Consider the following 24,861-nt stretch of genomic DNA (forward strand, 5'->3'; position numbering starts at 1 on the left):
TCCTTAATATAATTTCTCAATTAAAAATGTTACTACTTCAGCATTTTTTGACCCATTTGAAAAAATTCCAATACCGCTCATTCAGAACATTCAAGTCTTTTAACATTTTCCAAAAAATTCCTGCTTTTCCCGAAATTCCCACATTTCCATGAAATTCCCATTGAAATGAATGGGACAATCGATTCAAACCATTCCACTTTCAACATATTCCACTCATCCTGGAAATTCAAACTATCATTTTTCCAAGTTCCAAAAAATTCCAGGAAGTCCCAGAATTCCCTTTTTTCCAAACCCTTTTTTGACCCTTTTTTCTGTTGACTACTCCTTCCATATTTTTCAATCCACTTGAACCGTTCCACCGTCAAAACATTCCTCTTAATCAGGACAACTGGAAAAAATCCCAGTTTTCCCAAAATTCCTGGAATACCTTAATATAATTTGTCAATTAAAAATGTTACTACGTCAACATTTCTCGACCCATTTGAAAAGTTCCAACACCAACCATTTCAACTCATTCAGAACATTCAAGTCTTTTAACATTTTCCCAAAAATTCCCGCTTTTCCCGAAATTTCCAAATTTCCATGAAATTCCCTTTGAAACAAATGGGACATTTTTCAAAGTTCCACACTTCCCAAATTTTTTATCTGATTCAAACCGTTCCAACTCCAAAATATTCAGCCTGTTCAAAATTGTGTGCTCTCCTTCATCCTTCAACAATTTTTAAAAAATTCCCGGATTTTCAAGAATTCCCAGTTTCCCCGTTCAAAATTAATTGTCCATTTTTTAAACTTCCACAATTCACACATTTTTCAACCTATTCAAACCATTCCACCTTCAACATATTCCACTCATCCTGGAAATTAAAACTATTTTTTTTCCAAGTTCCAAAAAATTCCAGGAATTCAAGGAATTCCCTTTTTTTTAAACCCTATTTTGACCGTTTTTTCTGGCGACTACTTCTTCCACATTTTTCAACCGTTCCACCGTCAAAACATTCCTCTTAATCAGGACAAAAAACAAAGTTGTTTTTTGAACTGGAAAAATTCCTGTTTTTCCCGAAATTTCTGGAATTCCTTAATATAATTTCTCAATTAAAAATGTTACTACGTCAACATTTCTTGACCCATTTGAAAAATTCCAACACCAACCATTTCAACTCATTCAGAACATTCAAGTCTTTTAACATTTTCCCAAAAATTCCCACTTTTCCCGAAATTTCCATGAAATTCCCATTGAAACAAATGGGACATTTTTCAAAGTTCCACAATTCCCAAATTTGTTATCTGATTCAAACCGTTCCAACTCCAAAATATTCAGCCTGTTCAAAATTGTGTGCTCTCCTTCATCCTTCAACAATTTTTAAAAAATTCCCGGATTTTCAAGAATTCCCAGTTTCCCCCGTTCAAAATTAATTGTCCATTTTTTAAACTTCCACCATTTCCCACACTTTTCAACCTATTCAAACCATTCCACCTTCAACATATTCCACTCATCCTGGAAATTAAAACTATCTTTTTTCCAAGTTCCAAAAAATTCCAGGAATTCAAGGAATTCCCTTTTTTTCAAACCCTTTTTTGACCGTTTTTTCTGGCGACTACTTCTTCCACATTTTTCAACCGTTCCACCGTCAAAACATTCCTCTTAATCAGGACAAAAAACAAAGTTGTTTTTTGAACTGGAAAAATTCCTGTTTTTCCCGAAATTTCTGGAATTCCTTAATATAATTTCTCAATTAAAAATGTTACTACGTCAACATTTCTCGACCCATTTGAAAAATTCCAACACCAACCATTTCAACTCATTCAGAACATTCAAGTCTTTTAACATTTTCCCAAAAATTCCCACTTTTCCCGAAATTTCCATGAAATTCCCATTGAAACAAATGGGACATTTTTCAAAGATCCACAATTCCCAAATTTGTTATCTGATTCAAACCGTTCCAACTCCAAAATATTCAGCCTGTTCAAAATTGTGTGCTCTCCTTCAACAATTTTTTAAAAATTCCCGGATTTTCAAGAATTCCCAGTTTCCCCGTTCAAAATTAATCGTCCATTTTTTAAACTTCTACAATTCACACATTTTTCAAAGCATTCCACCTTCAAAACATTCCACTCATCCAACTAACACTTTCCCAAGTTCTAAACCAAATTCCGTTTTTCCTGGAAATTCAAACTATTCTCACATTCAAACTATATTTTGTCAGCATTTCAGTTCAACTTCAGCATTCACACGCAATTCCCCCACGAATTATCTCATCAAGTTAATAAATATAATTATTGCTGTTAAAAATGTATCAAAGATTTAAAAAATTCCAAAATGCGCGTCCTACTTTTTGCTCCCTTCTTCCCCCGATGTTTACCTTTTTTTTCCCCCTACCTTTCTATGGAGCGTCATCAGTCTTCCTGTTCCGTCTACCCCTCTACTTTATGTCTGTTCTTGGACGGGTTGTGCTGAAAACACATTTTTAAGTGCAATGACAATAAAATTCCATTCTTTTCTATTCCAGTCGGTCATTTAAAACCTAAAGTGTGTGTTCTAAAATGTTCCTACTGAAACCTAGGACACATGAAGCACACCGATGACCTGACATGGTTAGGGGTGTAACGGTACGTGTATTTGTATTGAACCGTTTCGGTACGGGGGTTTCGGTTCGGTTCGGAGGTGTACCGAACGAGTTTCCACACGAACATATTAAGTAGCCGCCTCCGCTTCCTTCTGCCTCTATCTCTGTCAGTCCTCTACACAGCACCCAGCATTGTCCCACCCACACAACCATCTGATTGGTTACAAACAGAGCGGTAACAGCCAATCAGCAGTGCATATTCAGAGCGCATGTAGTCAGTGCTTAGCGTTTAGCAGGTAATCATCAGGCTGCGGACTCTCCCCAAATGATAATAAACACCTCCCAGTCAACTACTAGTAACATCACTATGAGCCCGTTGACCTTCTAGAAACCTAAACGGCAGCTCAGCTCGCTCGCAGTCCTGGCTTGAGGTGAAGGCTAATTCGCTTTTAGCGTAACATTAGCTCATTTTGAGGTGTGTGTAGGTGTGTGTGTGTGTGTGTGTGTTACGGACAGCAAAGCCCTGTCTGTCTGTTATTTCACTTTACCTTTGTCTGTGTTGATTGAGCTGTGTTGAAGCAGCAAAAAAGGACATTATGTTAAATGGAGAGTTTCTGTCTCTGATGGTTGATATAATAATGTAAGTGCATCATGAAGCCTACATGAACTCCATGGTGTTCAGGGATGAATAGTCTCTCCTATTGCTATTGTACCATAGTTACATGAATCATTAGTAATGGAGCAGCCTAGTTTTGAATGGCAGGCTCCCTGCTATCACATGTTGATACAAATATGACATTTACATCATAAAAATCAACTACAGGCTTCCCAAATGCTGTAATAAATTAAGCATGATGAGTTGACTTGAAACTGTTTGATGTTGCACTTTTTATATGTAGAAGAAAAATTTTGTCATTTTTAAAATATAATATCGGAAATTATCGGTATCGTTTTTTTTTATCATTGGTATCGTTTTTTTTTTTTTTTTTAAATTGAATCAACATAAAAAACACAAGATACACTTACAATTAATGCACCAACCCAAAAAACCTCCCTCCTCATTCAAACAAAAGGGTCGTTTCTTTCTGTTATTAATATTCTGGTTCCTACATTATATATCAATATATATCAATACAGTCTGCAAGGGATACAGTCCGTAAGCACACATGATTGTGCGTGCTGCTGCTCCACTAATAGTACTAACCTTTAACAGTTAATTTTACTCATTTTCATTCATTACTAGTTTCTATGTAACTGTTTTTATATTGTTTTACTTTCTTTTTTATTCAAGAAAATGTTTTTAATTGATTTATCTTATTTTATTTTATAATTTTTTTTTTTTTAAGTACCTTATCTTCACCATACCTGGTTGTCCAAATTAGACATAATAATGTGTTAATTCCACGACTGTATATATCGGTTGATATCGGTATCGGTTGATATCGGTATCGGTAATTAAAGAGTTGGACAATATCGGAATATCGGATATCGGGGAATTAGACATAATAATGTGTTAATTCCACGACTGTATATATCGGTTGATATCGGTATCGGTTGATATCGGTATCGGTAATTAAAGAGTTGGACAATATCGGAATATCGGATATCGGGGAATTAGACATAATAATGTGTTAATTCCACGACTGTATATATCGGTTGATATCGGTATCGGTTGATATCGGTATGGGTAATTAAAGAGTTGGACAATATCGGAATATCGGATATCGGGGAATTAGACATAATAATGTGTTAATTCCACGACTGTATATATCGGTTGATATCGGTATCGGTTGATATCGGTATCGTTAATTAAAGAGTTGGACAATATCGGAATATCGGATATCGGCAAAAAGCCATTATCAGACATCCCTAGTCATTTTATTTCATCTGAGCAACAACTTGAGGCAGTTTAATGTTGATTAACGTGGGCAGAAGTATTATAGTGTTCCCAATGTTAAAAGGATAAAGCCATTGTTTACAAATTTGGTAAATAAATAACCAAAAAATGTTTTTTGTTTGTTTTCTCACTGTACTGAAATTGAACCGAACCGTGACCTCTGAACCGAGGCACGTACCGAACCAGACATGGTGGATTAGGACTTTGCAATGTTGCCACATATGTTGTCAGAATCCCGAAACCCTTAAAGAGTTATTACTTCCCTGACCAGAATACGAAATTAAAGATTCTGATCTTCCTCTTGGCATACCATTGTAGAACTGTTCCTGTTCCCTGGACTATTTAGCCGGACTTTAGCAGAACTCGGACCTCTAGTTGACATCCCGTCATAGAACCTATTCTTCCATAAGACTGTCGGCTAAAGAAGTCAAGTCCGGAATGGAGTCAACCCCGTTTTTTCAAAAGGTCTTCGGAAGTCACCCGGGACTCGTTCAGCGCCGCGGCTGCTTCTTTTCCGCTCACATCCCCGAAGAGATCCATAATTCATGGACGTGTCCGCGGATGTCGCCGCCGCTCCAGCGAGCTAGCATTAAATATTTACCGCCGATCATAAGCTGCCAGCCACCAAGCCCGCCTTTTTGGAAACTTCCAGTCCCCGGACAGGGCGGCGAATCCCCAAATGAGCTCCAGCGCTCCGGTCCACTTTGGCTTGTTGGTAATCACCCGGGCTGTAAATGCTAATAGCTATCAGCAGCACATACAAGCATGAGAAGGTCAGCCGGGAAGGCGACGGGGGACAGACTTCTTACGCCCGCGCAGGACAAGCGGCGATAATTGCAGCACTTGTGAAGTACAAGCTGTCATGTTTGGTTCCCGGTGATCACTGTCAGTGTTTCACACACATTCATTTATTTGTGGCGGCCCGCCACGAAAGAATTAAGGCCGCCACAAAATTATTTTTTTTGTCCTGTCCAGCTACTCAGGTAAATCATATAGTTCAGGGGTCACCAACCTTTTTGGAACCAAGAGCTACTTCTTGGGTAGTGATTAATGCGAAGGGCTACCAGTTTGATACACACTTCAATAAATTGCCAGAAATAGCCAATTTGCTCAATTTACCTTTAACTCTATGTTATTATTAATAATTAATGATATTCACACTTAATTGAACGGTTTAAAAGAGGAGAAAACACGAAAAAAAATGACAATTAAATTTTGAAACATAGTTTATCTCCAATTTCGACTCTTTAAAATTCAAAATTCAACCGAAAAAAAGAAAAGAAAAACGAGCTAATTCGAATCTTTTTGAAAAAATTAAAAAAAGAATTTATGGAACCATCCATCCATCCATGCATCTTCCTCCGCTTATCCGAGGCCGGGTCGCGGGGGCAGCAGCCTAAGCAGGGAAACCCAGACTTCCCTCTCCCCAGCCACTTCGTCCAGCTCCTCCCGGATGACAGAGCTTCTCACCCTATCTCTAAGGGAGAGACCCGCCACCCGGCGGAGGAAACTCATTTGGGCCGCTTGTACCCGTGATCTTGTCCTTTCGGTCATGACCCAAAGCTCATGACCATAGGTGAGGACGGGAACGTAGATCGACGGGTAAATTGAGAGTTTTGCCTTCCGGTTCAGCTCCTTCTTCACCACAACAGACCGATACAGCGTCCGCATTACTGAAGACGCCGCACCGATCCGCCTATCGATCTCACGGTCCACTTTTCAATTTATGGAACATCATTAGTAATTTTTCCTGATTAAGATTAATTTTAGAATTTGGATGACATGTTTTAAATAGGTTAAAATCCAATGTGCACTTTGTTAGAATATATAACAAATTGGACCAAGCTATATTTCTAACAAAGACAAATCATTATTTCTTCTAGATTTTCCAGGACAAAAATTTTAAAAGAAATTCAAAAGACTTTGAAATAAGATTTAAAACAGATTTTCTGGATTTGCCAGAATAATTTTTTTGAATTTTAATCATAAAAAGTTTGAAGAAATATTTCACAAATATTCTTCGTCGAAAAAACAGAAGCTAAAATGAAGAATTAAATTAAAATGTATTTATTATTCTTTACAATAAAAAAAAATAATTTACTTGAACATTTATTTAAATTGTCAGGAAAGAAGAGGAAGGAATTTAAAAGGTAAAAAGGTATATGTGTTTAAAAATACTAAAATCATTTTTAAGGTTGTATTTTTTCTCTAAAATTGTCTTTCTAAAAGTTATAAGAAGCAAAGTAAAACAAATAATGAATTTATTTAAACAAGTGAAGACCAAGTCTTTAAAATATTTTCTTGGATTTTCAAATTCTATTTGAGTTTTGTCTCTCTTAGAATTAAAAATGTCGAGCAAAGCGAGACCAGCTTGCTAGTAAATAAATACAATTTAAAGAATAGAGGCAGCTCACTGGTAAGTGCTGCTATTTGAGCTATTTTTAGAACAGGCCAGCGGGCTACTCATCTGGTCCTTACGGGCGACCTGGTGCCCGCGGGCACCGCGTTGGTGACCCCTGATATAGTTGATGTAGATGCCCGTATCGGCTGTTCAGATTTAATTTACAAAAGAGAAGTGTAGGATCAAGATTTTTGGAGCTCTTTGTTCAGTGGATCAGATGTTTGATGAAGCTTTGTGTCTATCTACCACCACTACTGTTTTCTGTTTATTTGTTACTGACTGTGGCAGGACACCTCTGCCTCTGTTTCACTTTATGTTGCTGGTAAATAAATTATTTAGTATGCACTAATTAAAGGGGCAGAGCTTTAAGGGACATTTTAGCTTTTATATTTTTATAAGATATATTTTTTTGTAAGAACCACATTTAATAAATATATTTCAGTGAATAACTTATTGTTCAAATCTGTATATAAATATGTACATCATTATATTGTAAAATGGATGGATGGACGTTTAAAACAAAACTGTTATTATTCATTAGTAAGTATACATTTGTTGAGCCTTTTTAGAGAAAATCATATCATTGTAGTAAATGATGCAAATTACTCGATGATGTCATAGTGACCACGCCCATAGCCACGCCCCCACCGCCACAGGTATCTTAGCAGTTTATGGGAAACACTGACTGTTTTTTTTTTTTTTAGCACCGCAAACTTCTCCCGCTGCATTAAACTAAACAGTCACATGAACGCTATCAACGCAACCTCCTCTTTACCTTAACATACACCATATTGACAAAAGTATTTGGCCACCTGCCTTGACTCACATATGAACATGCAGTGCCATCCCATTCCTAACCCATAGGGTTCAATATGATGTGGGTCCAAAAGCGCATCGGTGTTGGTGGAGAAGGCCTGGCTCTCAGTCTCCGTTGTAATTCATCCCAAAGGTGTTCTATCGGGTTCAGGTCAGGACTCTGTGCAGGCCAGTCAAGTTCATCCACACCAGGCTCTGTCATCCATGTCTTAATGGACCTTGTTTGTGCACTTGTGCAGCTGCTCGGCCATGGAAACCCATTCCATGAAGCTCTCTGCGTACTGTACGTGGGCTAATTGGAAGGTCACATACAGTTTGGAGCTTGTTAGTGTTAAAAGAACATAAATAAGGAAATATTTTGTACCCCAAGAACCAAAAATACTGGATTTACATAGCAATATGTCCTCTATCAAACAGGAAGTAGCTTGTTAGTGTGAAACTTCACATAAAAAAGACATTTCTAGAACAAAAAATGCTACTTTTACATCGTGTTGCGTCCTCCATTAACCAGGAAGTAGCTTGTTAGTGTGAAACGGAACGTAATTAAGGAATTATTTTGTAGCCCTAGAACTAAAAATACTGGATTTACGTAGCAATATGACCTCCATCAAACAGGAAGTAGCTTGTTAGTGTGAAACTTCACATTAAAACGACATAGTTAGAACAAAAAATACTACTTTTACGTCATGTTGCGCGCTTCGTCAAACAGGAAGTAGCTTGTTAGTGTGAAACTTCACATACAAATTTCATTGTTAGAACGAAAAATACTACTTTAACGTCGTGTTTTGTCCTCCGTCAAACAGGAAGTAGCTTGTTAGTGTGGAACGGAACTTAAAAAAGGAATTATTTTGTAGCCCTAGAACCAAAAATACTGGATTTATGCAGCAATAAGTCCTGCATCAAACAGGAAGTAGCTTGTTAGTGTGAAACTTTACGTAAAAAATGAATTTCTAGAACAAAAAATGCTACTTTTACGTCGTGTTGCGTGCTCCGTCAAACAGGAAGTAGCTTGTTAGTGTGAAACGGAACGTACGTAAGGAATTATTTTGTAGCCCTAGAACCAAAAATACTGGATTTACATAGCAATATGTCCTCCATCAAACAGGAAGTAGCTTGTTAGTGTGAAACTTCACATTAAAACGACATAGTTAGAACAAAAAATACTACTTTTACGTCATGTTGCGCGCTTCGTCAAACAGGAAGTAGCTTGTTAGTGTGAAACTTCACATAAAAATGTCATTGTTAGAACAAAAAATACTACTTTAATGTCGTGTTTTGTCCTCCGTCAAACAGGAAGTAGCTTGTTAGTGTGGAACGGAACTTAAAAAAGGGATTATTTTGTAGCCCTAGAACCAAAAATACTGGATTTATGCAGCAATAAGTCCTGCATCAAACAGGAAGTAGCTTGTTAGTGTGAAACTTTACGTAAAAAATGAATTTCCAGAACAAAAAATGCTACTTTTACGTCGTGTTGCGCGCTCCGTCAAACAGGAAGTAGCTTGTTAGTGTGAAACGGAACGTACGTAAGGAATTATTTTGTAGCCCTAGAACCAAAAATACTGGATTTACATAGCAATATGTCCTCCATCAAACAGGAAGTAGCTTGTTAGTGTGAAATTTCACATAAAAAGACATTGTTAGAACAAAAAATGCTACTTTTACGTCGTGTAGCGTCCTCCATTAACCAGGAAGTAGCTTGTTAGTGTGAAACTTCACGTAAATAAGGAATTATTTTGTAGCCCTAGAACCAAAAATACTGGATTTAGGCAGGAATATGTCCTTCATCAAACAGGAAGTAGCTTGTTAGTGTGAAACTTCACGTAAAAACAACATTGTTAGAACAAAAAATGCTACTTTTACGTCGTGTTGCGCACTCCGTCAAACAGGAAGTAGCTTGTTAGTGTGAAACTTCACGTAAATAAGGAATTCTACTGGATTTACGTAGGAATATGTCCTCCATCAAACAGGAAGTAGCTTTTTAGTGTGAAACTTCACGTAAAAACGACATGGTTAGAACAAAAAATGCTACTTTTACGTCGTGTTGCGCGCTCCGTCAAACAGGAAGTAGCTTGTTAGTGTGAAACTTCACGTAAATAAGGAATTCTACTGGATTTACGTAGGAATATGTCCTCCATCAAACAGGAAGTAGCTTTTTAGTGTGAAACTTCACGTAAAAACGACATAGTTAGAACAAAAAATGCTACTTTTACGTCGTGTTGCGCGCTCCGTCAAACAGGAAGTAGCTTGTTAGTGTGAAACTTCACGTAAATAAGGAATTCTACTGGATTTACGTAGGAATATGTCCTTCATCAAACAGGAAGTAGCTTGTTAGTGTGAAACTTCACGTAAAAACGATATTGTGAGAACAAAAAATGCTACTTTTACGTCGTGTTGCATCCTCCATTAACCAGGAAGTAGCTTGTTAGTGTGAAACTTCACGTAAAAACGATATTGTGAGAAGAAAAAATGCGACTTTTGCGTGGTGTTGCATCCTCCATTAACCAGGAAGTAGCTTGTTAGTGTGAAACGGAACGTAAAAACGATATTGTGAAAACAAAAAATGCTACTTTTCCATCGTGTTGCATCCTCCATTAACCAGGAAGTAGCTTGTTAGTGTGAAACGGAACGTAAAAACGATATTGTGAGAACAAAAAATGCTACTTTTCCATTGTGTTGCATCCTCCATTAACCAGGAAGTAACTTGTTAGTGTGAAACTTCACGTAAAAATGATATTGTGAGAACAAAAAATGCTACGTTTACGTCGTGTTGCATCCTCCATCAACCAGGAAGTAGCTTGTTAGCGTGAAACGGAACGTAAAAACGATATTGTGAGAACAAAAAATGCTGCGCACTTCGTCAAACAGGAAGTAGCTTGTTAGTGTGAAACTTCACGTATATAAGGAATTATTTTGTAGGCCTAGAACCAAAAATACTGGATTTAAGTAGCAATATGTCCTCTATCAACCAGGAAGTAGCTTTTTAGTGTGAAACTTCACGTAAATAAGGAATTATTTTGTAGCCCTAGAACTAAAAATACTGGATTTAGGCAGGAATATGTCCTTCTTCAAACAGGAAATAGCTTGTTAGTGTGAAACTTCACGTAAAAACGACATTGTTAGAACAAAAAATGCTACTTTTACGTCGTGTTGCGTCCTCCATTAACCAGGAAGTACCTTGTTAGTGTGAAACTTCACGTAAATAAGGAATTATTTTGTAGCCCTAGAACCAAAAATACTGGATTTAGGCAGGAATATGTCCTTCGTCAAACAGGAAGTAGCTTGTTAGTGTGAAACTTCACGTAAAAACAACATTGTTAGAACAAAAAATGCTACTTTTACGTCGTGTTGCGTACTCCGTCAAACAGGAAGTAGCTTGTTAGTGTGAAACTTCACGTAAATAAGGAATTCTACTGGATTTACGTAGGAATATGTCCTCCATCAAACAGGAAGTAGCTTTTTAGTGTGAAACTTCACGTAAAAACGACATAGTTAGAACAAAAAATGCTACTTTTACGTCGTGTTGCGCGCTCCGTCAAACAGGAAGTAGCTTGTTAGTGTGAAACTTCACATAAATAAGGAATTCTACTGGATTTACGTAGGAATATGTCCTTCATCAAACAGGAAGTAGCTTGTTAGTGTGAAACTTCACGTAAAAACGATATTGTGAGAACAAAAAATGCTACTTTTACGTCGTGTTGCATCCTCCATTAACCAGGAAGTAGCTTTTTAGTGTGAAACTTCACGTAAAAAAGACATTGTCTTGTAGCCTTCAAACAAAAATGGTACATTCACATGGTGTTACGTCCTCCATCAAGTAGCCTGCTAGCATATAACCTAACTTATTTACATTTTCTGGTAGCCCTAAAAGCAGAACGGTAGAGTCCTGCCATGTCATGCTAGCATACCGCCAGACGAGCACGGATGTTTACCCGAGAGTCTCTGGTGATGAATCCATCCTAACCTCATTTAGCCATCATTCTCCTGCCAAAAAGTGTGGCGCTTACAGGAAGTAGAGGGCCACAGATGGCCAATTAAGTGTCCGGACTATCCTGTTTCATAAGGAGTACATGAGGGGGAGGACCACGTCAATATTTATGCCTTGCTCGGTCAGCAGCGACACATTGTTTACACGCCGTACATCAATACTGCTAATGCGGCCCGAGGCGCCTAATTGTTGCGCTCAAATGTTTAATGCGCTCTCCGGCCGGGGGATCAAAACGTCAGACCTATTTAGACTCTGTATTAGGCAGCTTTTCGGAAAATTGAATTATATGCGAAAAGTGGCGTCAATTTTTGTGTGTTTTTTTTTCCTCTTAGAGCCATCACGCTGGACAACACGCTGGTCATCTTGTCCACGGTGGCGCCGGACGCCGGGCGCTACTACGTGCAGGCGGTCAACGATAAGAACGGAGAGAACAAGACCAGCCAGCCCATCACGCTCTCGGTGGAAAGTGAGTGGCCGCACACGCACACACACACACACACACACACACACACACACACACACACACACACACATACACACACACACACACACACACACACACACACACACACACACACACACACACACACACACACACACACACACACACACACACACACACATTCTTGTATTTCTTACCTTCTTGAGACCTGAGAAAAATGCCTCCCTCTTTAGGACCAGCCTTTCTAGATATATAAAGAAGTGTATTTACAACATTAATAATATATACATACTATGCACATATAAAACAAAGCTTGTTGTGGAAAAATGAGTTGGAATTTCACAAGAAAAAGGTCACAATTTCACAGGAAAAACTTGGTATTTGGGCAGTATTATAATAAAAGTCGTCATTTTACTCAACGCACGTCAAAATTTTACAAGAAAAACTGAACATTTGTGAAATATTATGATAAAAGTTGGATTTTTACTCAATAACAGTCGCAATTATACAAGAAAAGCTTAACATTTTGGCAATTTTATGAAAAGAGTTGTCATTTTACTCGACAAAAGTCACAATTTTATAAGAAAACTTTAAAATGTTGGCAATATTATAATAATAATCGGAATTTTACTTGACAAAATGATGACAAAAGTCATCATTTTACTCAAAAAATGTCACTATTTTACAAGAACAACAAAAAAATTGGCAATATTGTGATAAAAGTCCGAATTTTATATGACAAATGTCGCCATTTTGCATTAAAAAGTAATAATTTTACATTAAAAAAGTAATAATTATATGAGAAAATATTGTATTATTACAAAAACAGAAAGAATATGAGAAATTGTTCCCAATTTTATTTTAAAAAAGTCGACACATTGTGAGAAAAAGACAAATTTTAAGTAATTTATTTTGTTTTTAATTTTTTTGGTTGTAATTGTTTTTTAATTTCCTCATATTTACTTCATTATTACACTATGTCTCAATATACATATTTATTTTATTTTTTTTATTAATTTTCTCCAAAGGGGGCGCATTTCAATTTCGTACACACACTTGTTATTACATATGTTGGCCAGACGGAGAGAACTTCAAACTTTTACACACACTTGTTATTTCATATGTTGACCAGAGTGGGAGCACTTTTAGAACCGACACAGATTTTTTTTTTGGAGACCACCCTAATTTTGATAGATTTCTTCATCAGGGGTGCAAATGAGACATTTTCTGTATTGGGACCATGATTTATGTCAGCACTTGTTCACACCTCCTCATATGGAAGATACTTTTGGTGTCTCAAGAACACACACACACACACACACACACACACACACACACACACACACACACACACACACACACACACACACACACACACACACACACACACACACACACACACACACACACACACACACACACACACACACAAACACATTCTTGTATTTGTTCCCTTCTTGAGACCTGAGAAAAATGCCTCCCTCTTTAGGACCAGCCTTTCTAGATATATAAAGATGTGTATTTACAACATTAATAATATATACATACTATGCAAATATAAAACAAAGCTTGTTGTGGAAAAATGAGTTGGAATTTCACAAGAAAAAGGTCACAATTTCACAAGAAAAACTTGGAATTTGTGCAGTATTATAATAAAAGTCGTAATTTTTCTCAACGCACGTAAAAATTTTACAAGAAAAACTGAACATTTGTGAAATATTTTGATAAAAGTTGGATTTTCACTCAATAACAGTCGCAATTTCACAAGAACAGCTTAAAATGTCGGCAATATTATAATAATAATCAGAATTTTACTTGGCAAAATTATGAAAAAGTCATAATTTAACTCAAAAATGTCACTGTTTTACAAGAACAACAAAAACATTGGCAATATTGTGATAAAAGTCAGAATTTCATATGACAAATGTCACTATTTTGCATTAAAAAGTAATAATTCTACATTAAAAAGTAATAATTATACGAGAAAATATTGTAATATTACAAAAACAGAAAGAATATGAGAAATTGTTCCCAATATTATAAGAAAAAAGTCGACACATTGTGAGAAAAAAAACAAATTTTAAGTAATTGATTTTGTTTTGAATTTTTTGTTTGTAATTGTTTTTAATTTCCTCATATTTACTTCGTTATTACACTATGTCTCAATATACATATATTTTTTTTTTTTTTAAATTAATTTTGGCCAAATGGGGCGCATTTCAATTTCGTACAGAAAAACTTGGAATTTGTGCAGTATTATAATAAAAGTCGTCATTTTACTCAACGCAAGTCAACATTTTACAAGAAAAACTGAACATTTGTGCAATATTATGATAAAAGTTGGATTTTTACTCAATAACAGTCGCAATTATACAAGAAAAGCTTAACATTTTGGCAATTTTATGAAAAGAGTCGTCATTTTACTCGACAAAAGTCACAATTTTATAAGAAAACTTTAAAATGTTGGCAATATTATAATAATAATCGGAATTTTACTTGACAAAATGATGACAAAAGTCATCATTTTACTCAAAAAATGTCACTGTTTTACAAAAACAACAAAAAATTGGCACTATTGTGACAAAAGTCAGAATTTTATATGACAAATGTCGCCATTTTGCATTAAAAAGTAATAATTTTACATAAAAAAGTAATAATTTCCTTTTTTTTTTTTTCATTTTATTTTTAATGACATCCAGCATCAGACATTCCTATCCATTACATCATAATCACATACATCTTATATCTGTTGTCTGCCCTAAATGTCCAAATGTTTTTTGTTTATATCCCAACCATACCACCCACCACCCCCCGAAAAGAAAGTAACAGCAAAAAAAACAACAACAAAGTCATATCTACAAATACAACAATTAAATAAACAAAAAATAAATGATAGTACCTTAATAATAATAATAATCAGAAATAAAAAATAAAATAAAAATATAAACAGATACTTATATATATATATATATATATATATATATATATATATATATATATATATATATATATATATATATATATATATATATATATATATATATATATATACATACCTGTACACATAAAAAAAGTAATAATTTCACGAGAAAAATATTGCAATATTACAGAAACAGAAAAAATATGAGAAATTTTTCCCAATTTTATAAGAAAAAAGTCGACAAAATTGTGACAAAAGTACATTTTTTGTTTGTAATTGTTTTTTAATCGTCATTATTTACTTCAAGTTATTACAGTATGTCACTATATACATATTTATTTTATTTTATTAATTAATTGTGGCCAAAGGGGGCACATTTCAATTTCTTACACACACTTGTTATTACATATGTTGGCCAGAGGGGAAGCACTTCAAATTTTTACACACACTTGTTATTTCATATCTTGGCCAGAGGGGAAGCACTTCAAATTTTTACACACACTTGTTATTTCATATGTTGACCAGAGTGGAAGCACTTCAAATTTTTACACACACTTGTTATTTCATATGTTGAGCAGAGGGGGGAGCACTTTTAAAAGCGACACACAGTCAATGTGAAAAATGCCTCCTTTTTGGGACCACCCTCATTTTGATAGATGTCACCAGCAGGGGTGCTAATGAGACATTGTCTATTAGATGCAATGTTATTGATTTATGTCATCACTTGTTCACACCTCCTCATGTGGAAGATACTTTTCCTTCTTCATGTCTCAAGAAGGGTGGAAATACAAGAACACCCCCACACACACCCACTAGTCAGCCCATTATACCCTAAAAGTACGACAGGCCAGTCCCCACAAGGCAGTATTTGGAGTGCGAGTACGCCGCGGCTGCCAAGTCTCAAACTCTCCGACAGGAACGCTGGCTCCGAAAAGCCCAGCTGACAATTTTCCGCCGTGCGACCCTGCAGCGCTCGTGTCAGGAGGCTGCAGGCGGGATTATCACTCTTTTTTTTAGTCTTTCGCTTTTTAATTTTATTGCCTGCCAAGTGAGGGACGGGACTCCCAGGTCTGCAGTCAGCGCGGGGTTCTATTCGGCGCTCGAGCCGTCTCAATGTGGAGTCAAAAGTGTAGAGACTGTTATTCACTGAGGTCCAAACTTTTGACTGGTAATGAATGTCAAGCCTTGAATCCTATTGATTTTGGGGGGTACAAGTTACAGTTAATGAGGTGAAATCATGATTTTTTTCAAATCTTGGGATGCTGGGAAAAAAATAATTCACATTTGATTCATAATTTTAAAGCTTTATTTTTTTTAAAAATCAATTTTTTTGTATATATATATACATACATATATACTTATATACATACATATCTTTTATATATACTGTACATATACATATATACATATATATATATTGTATATATACTGTACATATATATGCTATATATATTTACATACATATATACATACATATGTCTTAATTAGATTATCCAAAAAAAAAAAAAAATAAATAAATAAATAAAATAAAAATAAATTAATTAATTTTAAAAAAATAAAAAAAAATAAAAAAAAATATATATATATATATATATATATATATATATATATATATATATATATATATATATATATATATATATATACACACATTCTGAATCAATTACTAATTTTCAATAATCAACTTTTTTTTATTTCATGTATTTTTTTTTTAAGAGTCAATTTCAAAAAAAAAATTTTTAGAGTGTCATCGTGCTTGAAAATGTTTTATTGCAACATATAGACAAGAAGTCTGTTGATTTTGAGCATATTCTATCAGTGCATGAAACAAGAACTAAGCCTTTTTTTCTGTCTGTTGATTTTGAGCAATTTTATTTTTCAATGTAAAAACAAGAAATCTGTTGATTTTTGGGTCATTTGTTTATTTACGTCAAAGCAACCAAACTGTAGATTTTGAGCTATTTTCTTTCTGTACATGAAACAAGAATTATGTGTATTTTGTGCAAGAAAATGAGAATTCTGTTGACTTTGAGCAATTTTCTTTCTGTATGTCAAAGCAAGAAAAAGCCTGTTGATTTTGAGCAATTTGTTTAAATATCAAAGCGAGAAATCTGTTGATTTTGACTTATTTTCTTTCTGTACACGAAACAAGAATTCTGCGGATTTTGAGCAGTTTTCTTTCTGTGCATGAAAACGAGAACTCTGTTGATTTTAAGCAATTTTTTTCAGTGAGAAGTCTTTTGATATTGAGCACTATGTTTTCTTTATGTCGAAGCAAGACGTGTCTTGATTTTGAGCTATTTTCTTTCTGTACATGAAACAAGAATTCTGTTGAGTTTGAACATGTTTTTATTTTTGTGCATGAAAACGAGAAGTCTGTCAATTTTAAACAATTTTCTATTTCAATGTAAAAACAAGAAATCTGTTGATTTTGGGTAATTTGTTTCTTTATGTCAAAGCAAGAAGTCTGTAGATTTTGAGTAGTTTTCTGTCCGTGCATACAAACGAGAAGTCTGTTGATTTTGAGCAAATTTCTTTCAGCGAGAAGTCTTTTAATTTTGAACAATTTGTTTTCTTTTTGTCGAAGCAAGAAGTCTTGATTTTGAGCTTTTTTTTTTTTTCAATGTAAAAACAAGAAATCTGTTGATTTTAGGTTATTTGTTTTTAATGTCGAAGCAAGAAGTCTGTAGATTTTGAGCTATTTTCTTTCTGTACATGAAACAAGAATTCGGTAGATTTTGAGCCCTAATTCTTTAAACAAGAATTATGTTGAGTTTGAGCAGTTTTCTTTCTGTGCATGAAAACGAGAACTCTGTTGATTTTAAGCAATTGTTTTCTGGGAGAAGTCTTTTGATTTTGAGCAATTTTCTTTATGTCGAAGAACGAAGTGTCTTGATATTTAAGCTATTTTCTTTCTGTACATGAAACAAGAATTCTGTTGAGTTTGAACATGTTTTTCTTTTTGTGCATGAAAACGAGAAGTCTGTCAATTTCAAACAATTTTCGATTTTAATGTAAAAACAAGAAATCTGTTGATTTTGGGTAATTTGTTTCTTTATGTCAAAGCAAGAAGTCTGTAGATTTTGAGCAGTTTTCTGTCTGTGCATGCAAACGAGAAGTCTGTTGATTTTGAGCAAATTTCTTTCAGCGAGAAGTCTTTTTTAAAATTTTGAGCAATTTGTTTTTAATGTCGAAGCAAGAAGTCTGTAGATTTTGAGCTATTTTCTTTCTGTACATGAAACAAGAATTCGGTGGATTTTGAGCAGTTTTCTATCTGTGCATGAAAACGAGAAGTCTTTTAATTTGGAGCAATTTTCTTTCAGCGAGAAGTCTTTTGATTTTGAGCAATTTATTTTCTTTATGTCGAAGCAAGAAGTGTCTTGATTTTGAGCTATTTTCTTTTTGTACGTGAAACAAGAATTCTGTTGAGTTAGAACATGTTTTTTGTGTCTGTCAATTTTTAGCAATATTCTTTTTTAATGTAAAAACAAGAAATCTGTTCATTTTAGGTCATTCGTTTTTTTAATCTTTAGCTTGGGAACGTTTTATTGTAATACAAAGTAGTATCTTGCAGGAATCGGTCTGAATCCAGCATTGATTCTGAATCGAATCGTACCTCAAGAATCGAAATCGAAATTAGGAACCCTATTGATTTTGAATGTCACCTTAGTCAGTCAAAACAAAGCACAATTAAGTTTCACAACCCTATTTGTTTTGGGTCAAAGGTCAATTCAGTACTCGTTTGCTTTCTTCACTTTGAACTTGACCCTTTAAACTGTCTGTTTTTAGACATGGCTTCAAAACAGGAACCCTATTGATTTTGAATGCCTTCAATAATGGGATCAAGAATTTCCAGAGTTGACTTGTAGTTCACGTAGATGTTTTATTCGCTAAGGAGGTCTCACTCTGTGCCCGCCTTGGACTTTAAGAGGAAGAATCTGGAAGCTTCTGGTTCGCGGGCATCGAGCCAAGGACCAGACGCTCCACTTTTTACCGTGCCGCCGCTATTCCCACGTCGCCTCCGCTCGCAAACAGGAAGCGGCGAGGCAGACGCTCTCGTCTCCTGCCAAACACGTCTTCATGGTCACCACTCAGGAGGGGGAGGGGCGTCGCTGTGGTGTGGGCCAATCAGACGTCGCGAGACAGGAAGTAGATGTAAACCACCTATGCAGTATGTCTGTTCTCTTGTACTTCCTGTCCTCAAACAGGAAGTTCATTATAGCTTTTATTTTGAAATGTTAACAACGAGCTGACTTGTTTCCTGCAAAAAAAAGACGACACGACACGGCAATATGGCTGTTTGACCGCACGTCAGGGCAAGAAGTCTGTTGATTTTGAGAAATTTTCTTTCTGTACATGATACAAGAATTCTGTTGATTTTGAGAAATTGTCTTTCTGTACATGATACAAGAATTCTGTTGATTTTCAGCAATTTTCTTTCTGTACGTCAAAACAAAAAGTGTAATGATTTTGAGCAATTTTCTTTCTGTTCATGATACAAGAATTCTGTTGATTTTCAGCAATTTTCTCTCTGTACATGATACAAGAACTCTGTTGATTTTGAGCAATTTTCTCTCTGTACATGATACAAGAATTCTGTTGATTTTCAGCAATTTTCTTTCCGTACGTCAAAACAAAAAATCGTATGATTTTGAGCAATTTTCTTTCTGTACATGATACAAGAATTCTGTTGACTTTCAGCAATTTTCTTTCTGTACATGATACAACAATTCTATTGATTTTCAGCAATTTTCTTTCTGTACGTCAAAACAAAAAGTCTAATGATTTTGAGCAATTTTTTTTCTGTATATGATACAATAATTCAGTTGATTTTCAGCAATTTTCTTTCTATACACGATACAATAATTCTGTTGATTTTCAGCAATTTTCTTTCTGTACATGATACAAGAATTCTGTTGAGTTTCAGCAATTTTTTTTTCTGTACATGATGAAATAATAGTGTTGATTTTGAGCAATTTTCTTTTTGTACGTCAAAGAAAGAAGTCTTATGATTTGGAGCAATTTTCTTTCTGTACATGATACAAGTATTCTGTTGATTTTCAGCAATTTTCTTTCTGTACATCAAAACAAAAAAGTCTTATGATTTTGAGCAATTTTCTTTGTGTACATGATACTAGAATTCTGTTGATTTTCAGCAATTTTCTTTTTGTACATGATACAAGGATTCTGTTGATTGACAGCTATTTTCTTTCTGTACGTCAAAGCAATAATTCTGTTGATTTTTAGCAATTTTATTTTTGTACTTCAAAGCAAGAAGTCTGTCGGTTTTAAGCAATTTGTTGTCTTTAAGTCCAAAAAGAAGTCTGTTGATTTTGATAAATTTTCCTTTTCAATGTAAAAGCAATAAGTCGATCGGTTAATGTGTAGTAAAAAGACACCTATTTATTTTGAATGTTGATAGGTTAATGTGTAGTGCAAAATACAGTTTTATTTTGAAAGTAGATAGGTTATTGTGGAGTAAAAAAGACACCTATTTATTTTGAATGTAGATAGGTTAATGTGTAGTAAAAAAGACACCTATTTATTTTGAATGTAGACGGTATAATAAATGTGTAGTAAATAGGACATCTATTTATTTTAAATGTAGATAGGTTAATGTGTAGTAAAAATACACCTATTTATTTTGAATGTAGACGGGTACATTAAATGTGAAGTAAATAGGACACCTATTTATTTTAAATGTAGATAGGTTAATGAGTAGTAAAAATACACCTATTTATTTTGAATGTAGATAGGTTGTGTAGTAAAAATGCACCTATTTATTTTGAATGTAGATAGGTTAATGAGTAGTAAAAAAGACACCTATTTATTTTGAATGTAGATAGGTTAATGAGTAGTAAAAATACACCTATTTATTTTGAATGTAGATAGGTTAATGAGTAGTAAAAAAGACACCTATTTATTTTGAATGTAGATAGGTTAATGTGTAGTAAAAAATACACCTATTTATTTTGAATGTAGATAGGTTAATGTGTAGTAAAAAGACACCTATTTATTTTGAATGTAAATAGGTTAATGTGGAGTGAAGAGACACCTATTTATTTTGAGTGTTGATAGGTTAATGTGTAGTAAAAAGAAACCTATTTATTTTGAATGTAAATAGGTTATTGTGGAGTAAAAAAGACATCTATTTATTTTGAATGTAGATGGGTAATGTGTAGTAAAAAAGACACCTATTTATTTTGAATGTAGATAGGTTGTGTAGTAAAAAAGACACCTATTTATTTTGAATGTTGATAGGTTGTGTAGTAAAAAAGACACCTATTTATTTTGAATGTAGAAAGGTTAATGTGTAGTAAAAAGACACCTATTTATTTTGAATGTAGATAGGTTAATGTGTAGTAAAAAAGACACCTATTTATTTTGAATGTAGACGGTACATTAAATGTGTAGTAAATAGGACACCTATTTATTTTAAATGTAGATATGTTAATGTGTAGTAAAAATACACCTATTTATTTTGAATGTAAATAGGTTAATGAGTAGTAAAAACAACACCTATTTATTTTGAATGTAGATAGGTTAATGTGTAGTAAAAAATACACCTATTTATTTTGAATGTAGACGGGTACATTAAATGTGTAGTAAATAGGACACCTATTTATTTTAAATGTAGATAGGTTAATGAGTAGTAAAAAAGACACCTATTTATTTTGAGTGTTGATAGGTTAATGTGTAGTAAAAATACACCTATTTATTTTGAATGTAGATAGGTTAATGAGTAGTAAAAAAGACACCTATTTATTTTGAATGTAGATAGGTTAATGAGTAGTAAAAAAGACACCTATTTATTTTGAGTGTTGATAGGTTAATGTGTAGTAAAAATACACCTATTTATTTTGAATGTAGATAGGTTAATGAGTAGTAAAAAGACACCCATTTATTTTGAATGTAAATAAGTTAATGTGGAATGAAGAGACACCTATTTATTTTGAGTGTTGATACGTTAATGTGTAGTAAAAAGAAACCTATTTATTTTGAATGCAAATAGGTTAATGTGGAGTGAAGAGACACCTATTTATTTTGAGTGTTGTTAGGTTAATGTGCAGTAAAAAGGCACCTGTTTATTTTGAATGTTGATAGGTTAATGTGTAGTGAAAAATACACAGTTTTATTTTGAAAGTAGGTAGGTTATTGTGGAGTAAAAAAGACACCTATTTATTTTGAATGTAGATAGGTTAATGTGTAGTAAAAAATACACCTATTTATTTTGAATGTAGACGGGTACATTAAATGTGTAGTAAATAGGACACCTATTTATTTTAAATGTAGATAGGTTAATGAGTAGTAAAAAAGACACCTATTTATTTTGAGTGTTGATAGGTTAATGTGTAGTAAAAATACACCTATTTATTTTGAATGTAGATAGGTTAATGAGTAGTAAAAAAGACACCTATTTATTTTGAATGTAGATAGGTTAATGAGTAGTAAAAAAGACACCTATTTATTTTGAGTGTTGATAGGTTAATGTGTAGTAAAAATACACCTATTTATTTTGAATGTAGATAGGTTAATGAGTAGTAAAAAGACACCCATTTATTTTGAATGTAAATAAGTTAATGTGGAATGAAGAGACACCTATTTATTTTGAGTGTTGATACGTTAATGTGTAGTAAAAAGAAACCTATTTATTTTGAATGCAAATAGGTTAATGTGGAGTGAAGAGACACCTATTTATTTTGAGTGTTGTTAGGTTAATGTGCAGTAAAAAGGCACCTGTTTATTTTGAATGTTGATAGGTTAATGTGTAGTGAAAAATACACAGTTTTATTTTGAAAGTAGGTAGGTTATTGTGGAGTAAAAAAGACACCTATTTATTTTGAATGTAGATAGGTAATGTGTAGTAAAAAAGACACTTATTTATTTTGAATGTTGATAGGTTGTGTAGTAAAAAAGACACCTATTTATTTTGAATGTAGATAGGTTAATGAGTAGTAAAAATACACCTATTTATTTTGAATGTTGATAGGTTAATGTGTAGTAAAAAAGACACCTATTTATTTTGAGTGTTGTTAGGTTAATGAGTAGTAAAAAGACACCTATTTATTTTGAATGTTGATGGGTTAATGTGTAGTGAAAAAGACATCTATTTATTTTTAATGTAGAAGTAAAAAAGACATCTATTTATTTTTAATGTAGATAGGTAATGTGTAGTAAAAAAGACACTTATTTATTTTGAATGTTGATAGGTTGTGTAGTAAAAAAGACACCTATTTATTTTGAATGTAGACAGGATAATGTGTAGTGAAAAATTGCTAACCCTTGTTGCCTAGGTGACGTTTTGACAGTCGGCCATGTTGATTCAGTCACAGCAAGACGACTATTTTTTTTTTTTTCGCGACAGAAGCCGCCCAGGTCAAAGGTCAGTTTGCGAGGGATCTATTTGTTTTGAGCAAACTCTCGCAGCCGGGTTCAAAGGTCAAGGCGGCGAACCCGTCAAGAACCCTGTTGATTTGAAGGCAGACGAGACGTGACAGCCGCTGAAGTCGCTTTGACACTTCGAGCCGCGAGCGCACTCTCAGGGCACGATGGCGGTGACGGATGGCTGACATGACACCTTCCCCCAACACACACACACACACACACACACACACACACACACACACACACACACACACACACACACACACACACACACACTCACACGTCCAGAAGCGTGTGCGCGCGCCCCTCGCTTGACCGAGCGCTCACCCCGCCATCTTTGTTTGGTTGGGGCGCTATTTGTGGCGGCGGCCATGTTGTGACTGTCTGTCTAAAGGTGTGCACGTGTCCCCCGTGTAGACGTGGGCGGGCCGGCGGACCCCATCGCTCCCACCATCATCGTGCCGCCCAGGAACACCAGCGTGGTGACGGGGACGTCGGAGGTCACCATGGAGTGCGTGGCCAACGCCAGGTAAGAAGGACGCCAGCAGGAAACGGCGAGGAGGAGAACACACGTGTGGTTTCCCCCGCAGGCCCCTCATCAAGCTGAGCATCAGCTGGCGCAGGAACGGCGTGCTGGTGGGCGGCGGCCTGAGCGACTTCAACCGCCGCCTGACCGTCCTCAGCCCCCTGGTGGCCGACGCCGGCTACTACGAGTGCGAGGCCGTGCTCCGCAGCAGCAGCGTGCCGTCGGTCAGCGCCGGCGCTTATCTGCACGTCCTCGGTAAGCCCCGCCTTCATCCACACCAACAGGGTTATTGTGCACCCGCCAGGAAGTATGCCCAGCCCCTTCATGCTACGTCAGTGGAAAGAATGTGATGGCCAATTTTCCCACATTACACTCCTTGTGTTGGTTCATTCTCTCACACTGCTCTTTGTACCTACTCCACGTCAAGTTAACTTTCAGTTTCGATACCCTTCAAGGCAGGGTCACCAGGGATGGACAAAACCTTAAGAGATGGGCAAAATTTTAAGAGACTGCTTTAACCTTGAGATAGCTCGGGTTCATTCTCTCACAGCACTGGTGTTTCTATTGTTTGTACTTACTTCTCGTCAAGTTAACTTTCAGTTTCGATACCCTTCAAAACGTGGTAACCTAGGTGGATAAAAGCATGAGAGATGGGCAACCATTTTAGAGACTGCTTTGACCTTCAGATAGCTCGGTTCATTCTCTGACAGCGCTGGTGTTTATATTGTTTGTATTTACTCCACGTCAAGTTAACTTTCAGTTTCGATACCCTTCAAGGCGACGTAACATAAGTGGACAAAAGCATGAGAGACGGGCTTTGCTCTGACCTTGAGATAGCTCTTGTTAATTTTCTCACAGTGCTGGTATTTCTATTGTTTGTACTTACTCCATATCAAGTTAACTTTCAGTTTCGATGCTGTTCAAG

General features: G+C 35.2%; 1 pseudogene; it reads left to right on the plus strand.

The window, feature by feature from the left end:
• Positions 1-24,861, plus strand: part of LOC133656314 (protein sidekick-2-like) — a 1,293,862-nt pseudogene that overhangs the window by 1,156,882 nt on the left and 112,119 nt on the right.

The sequence above is a fragment of the Entelurus aequoreus genome, linkage group LG08 (assembly GCF_033978785.1).
Source record: "Entelurus aequoreus isolate RoL-2023_Sb linkage group LG08, RoL_Eaeq_v1.1, whole genome shotgun sequence".
Taxonomy (NCBI): Eukaryota; Metazoa; Chordata; class Actinopteri; order Syngnathiformes; family Syngnathidae; genus Entelurus; species Entelurus aequoreus.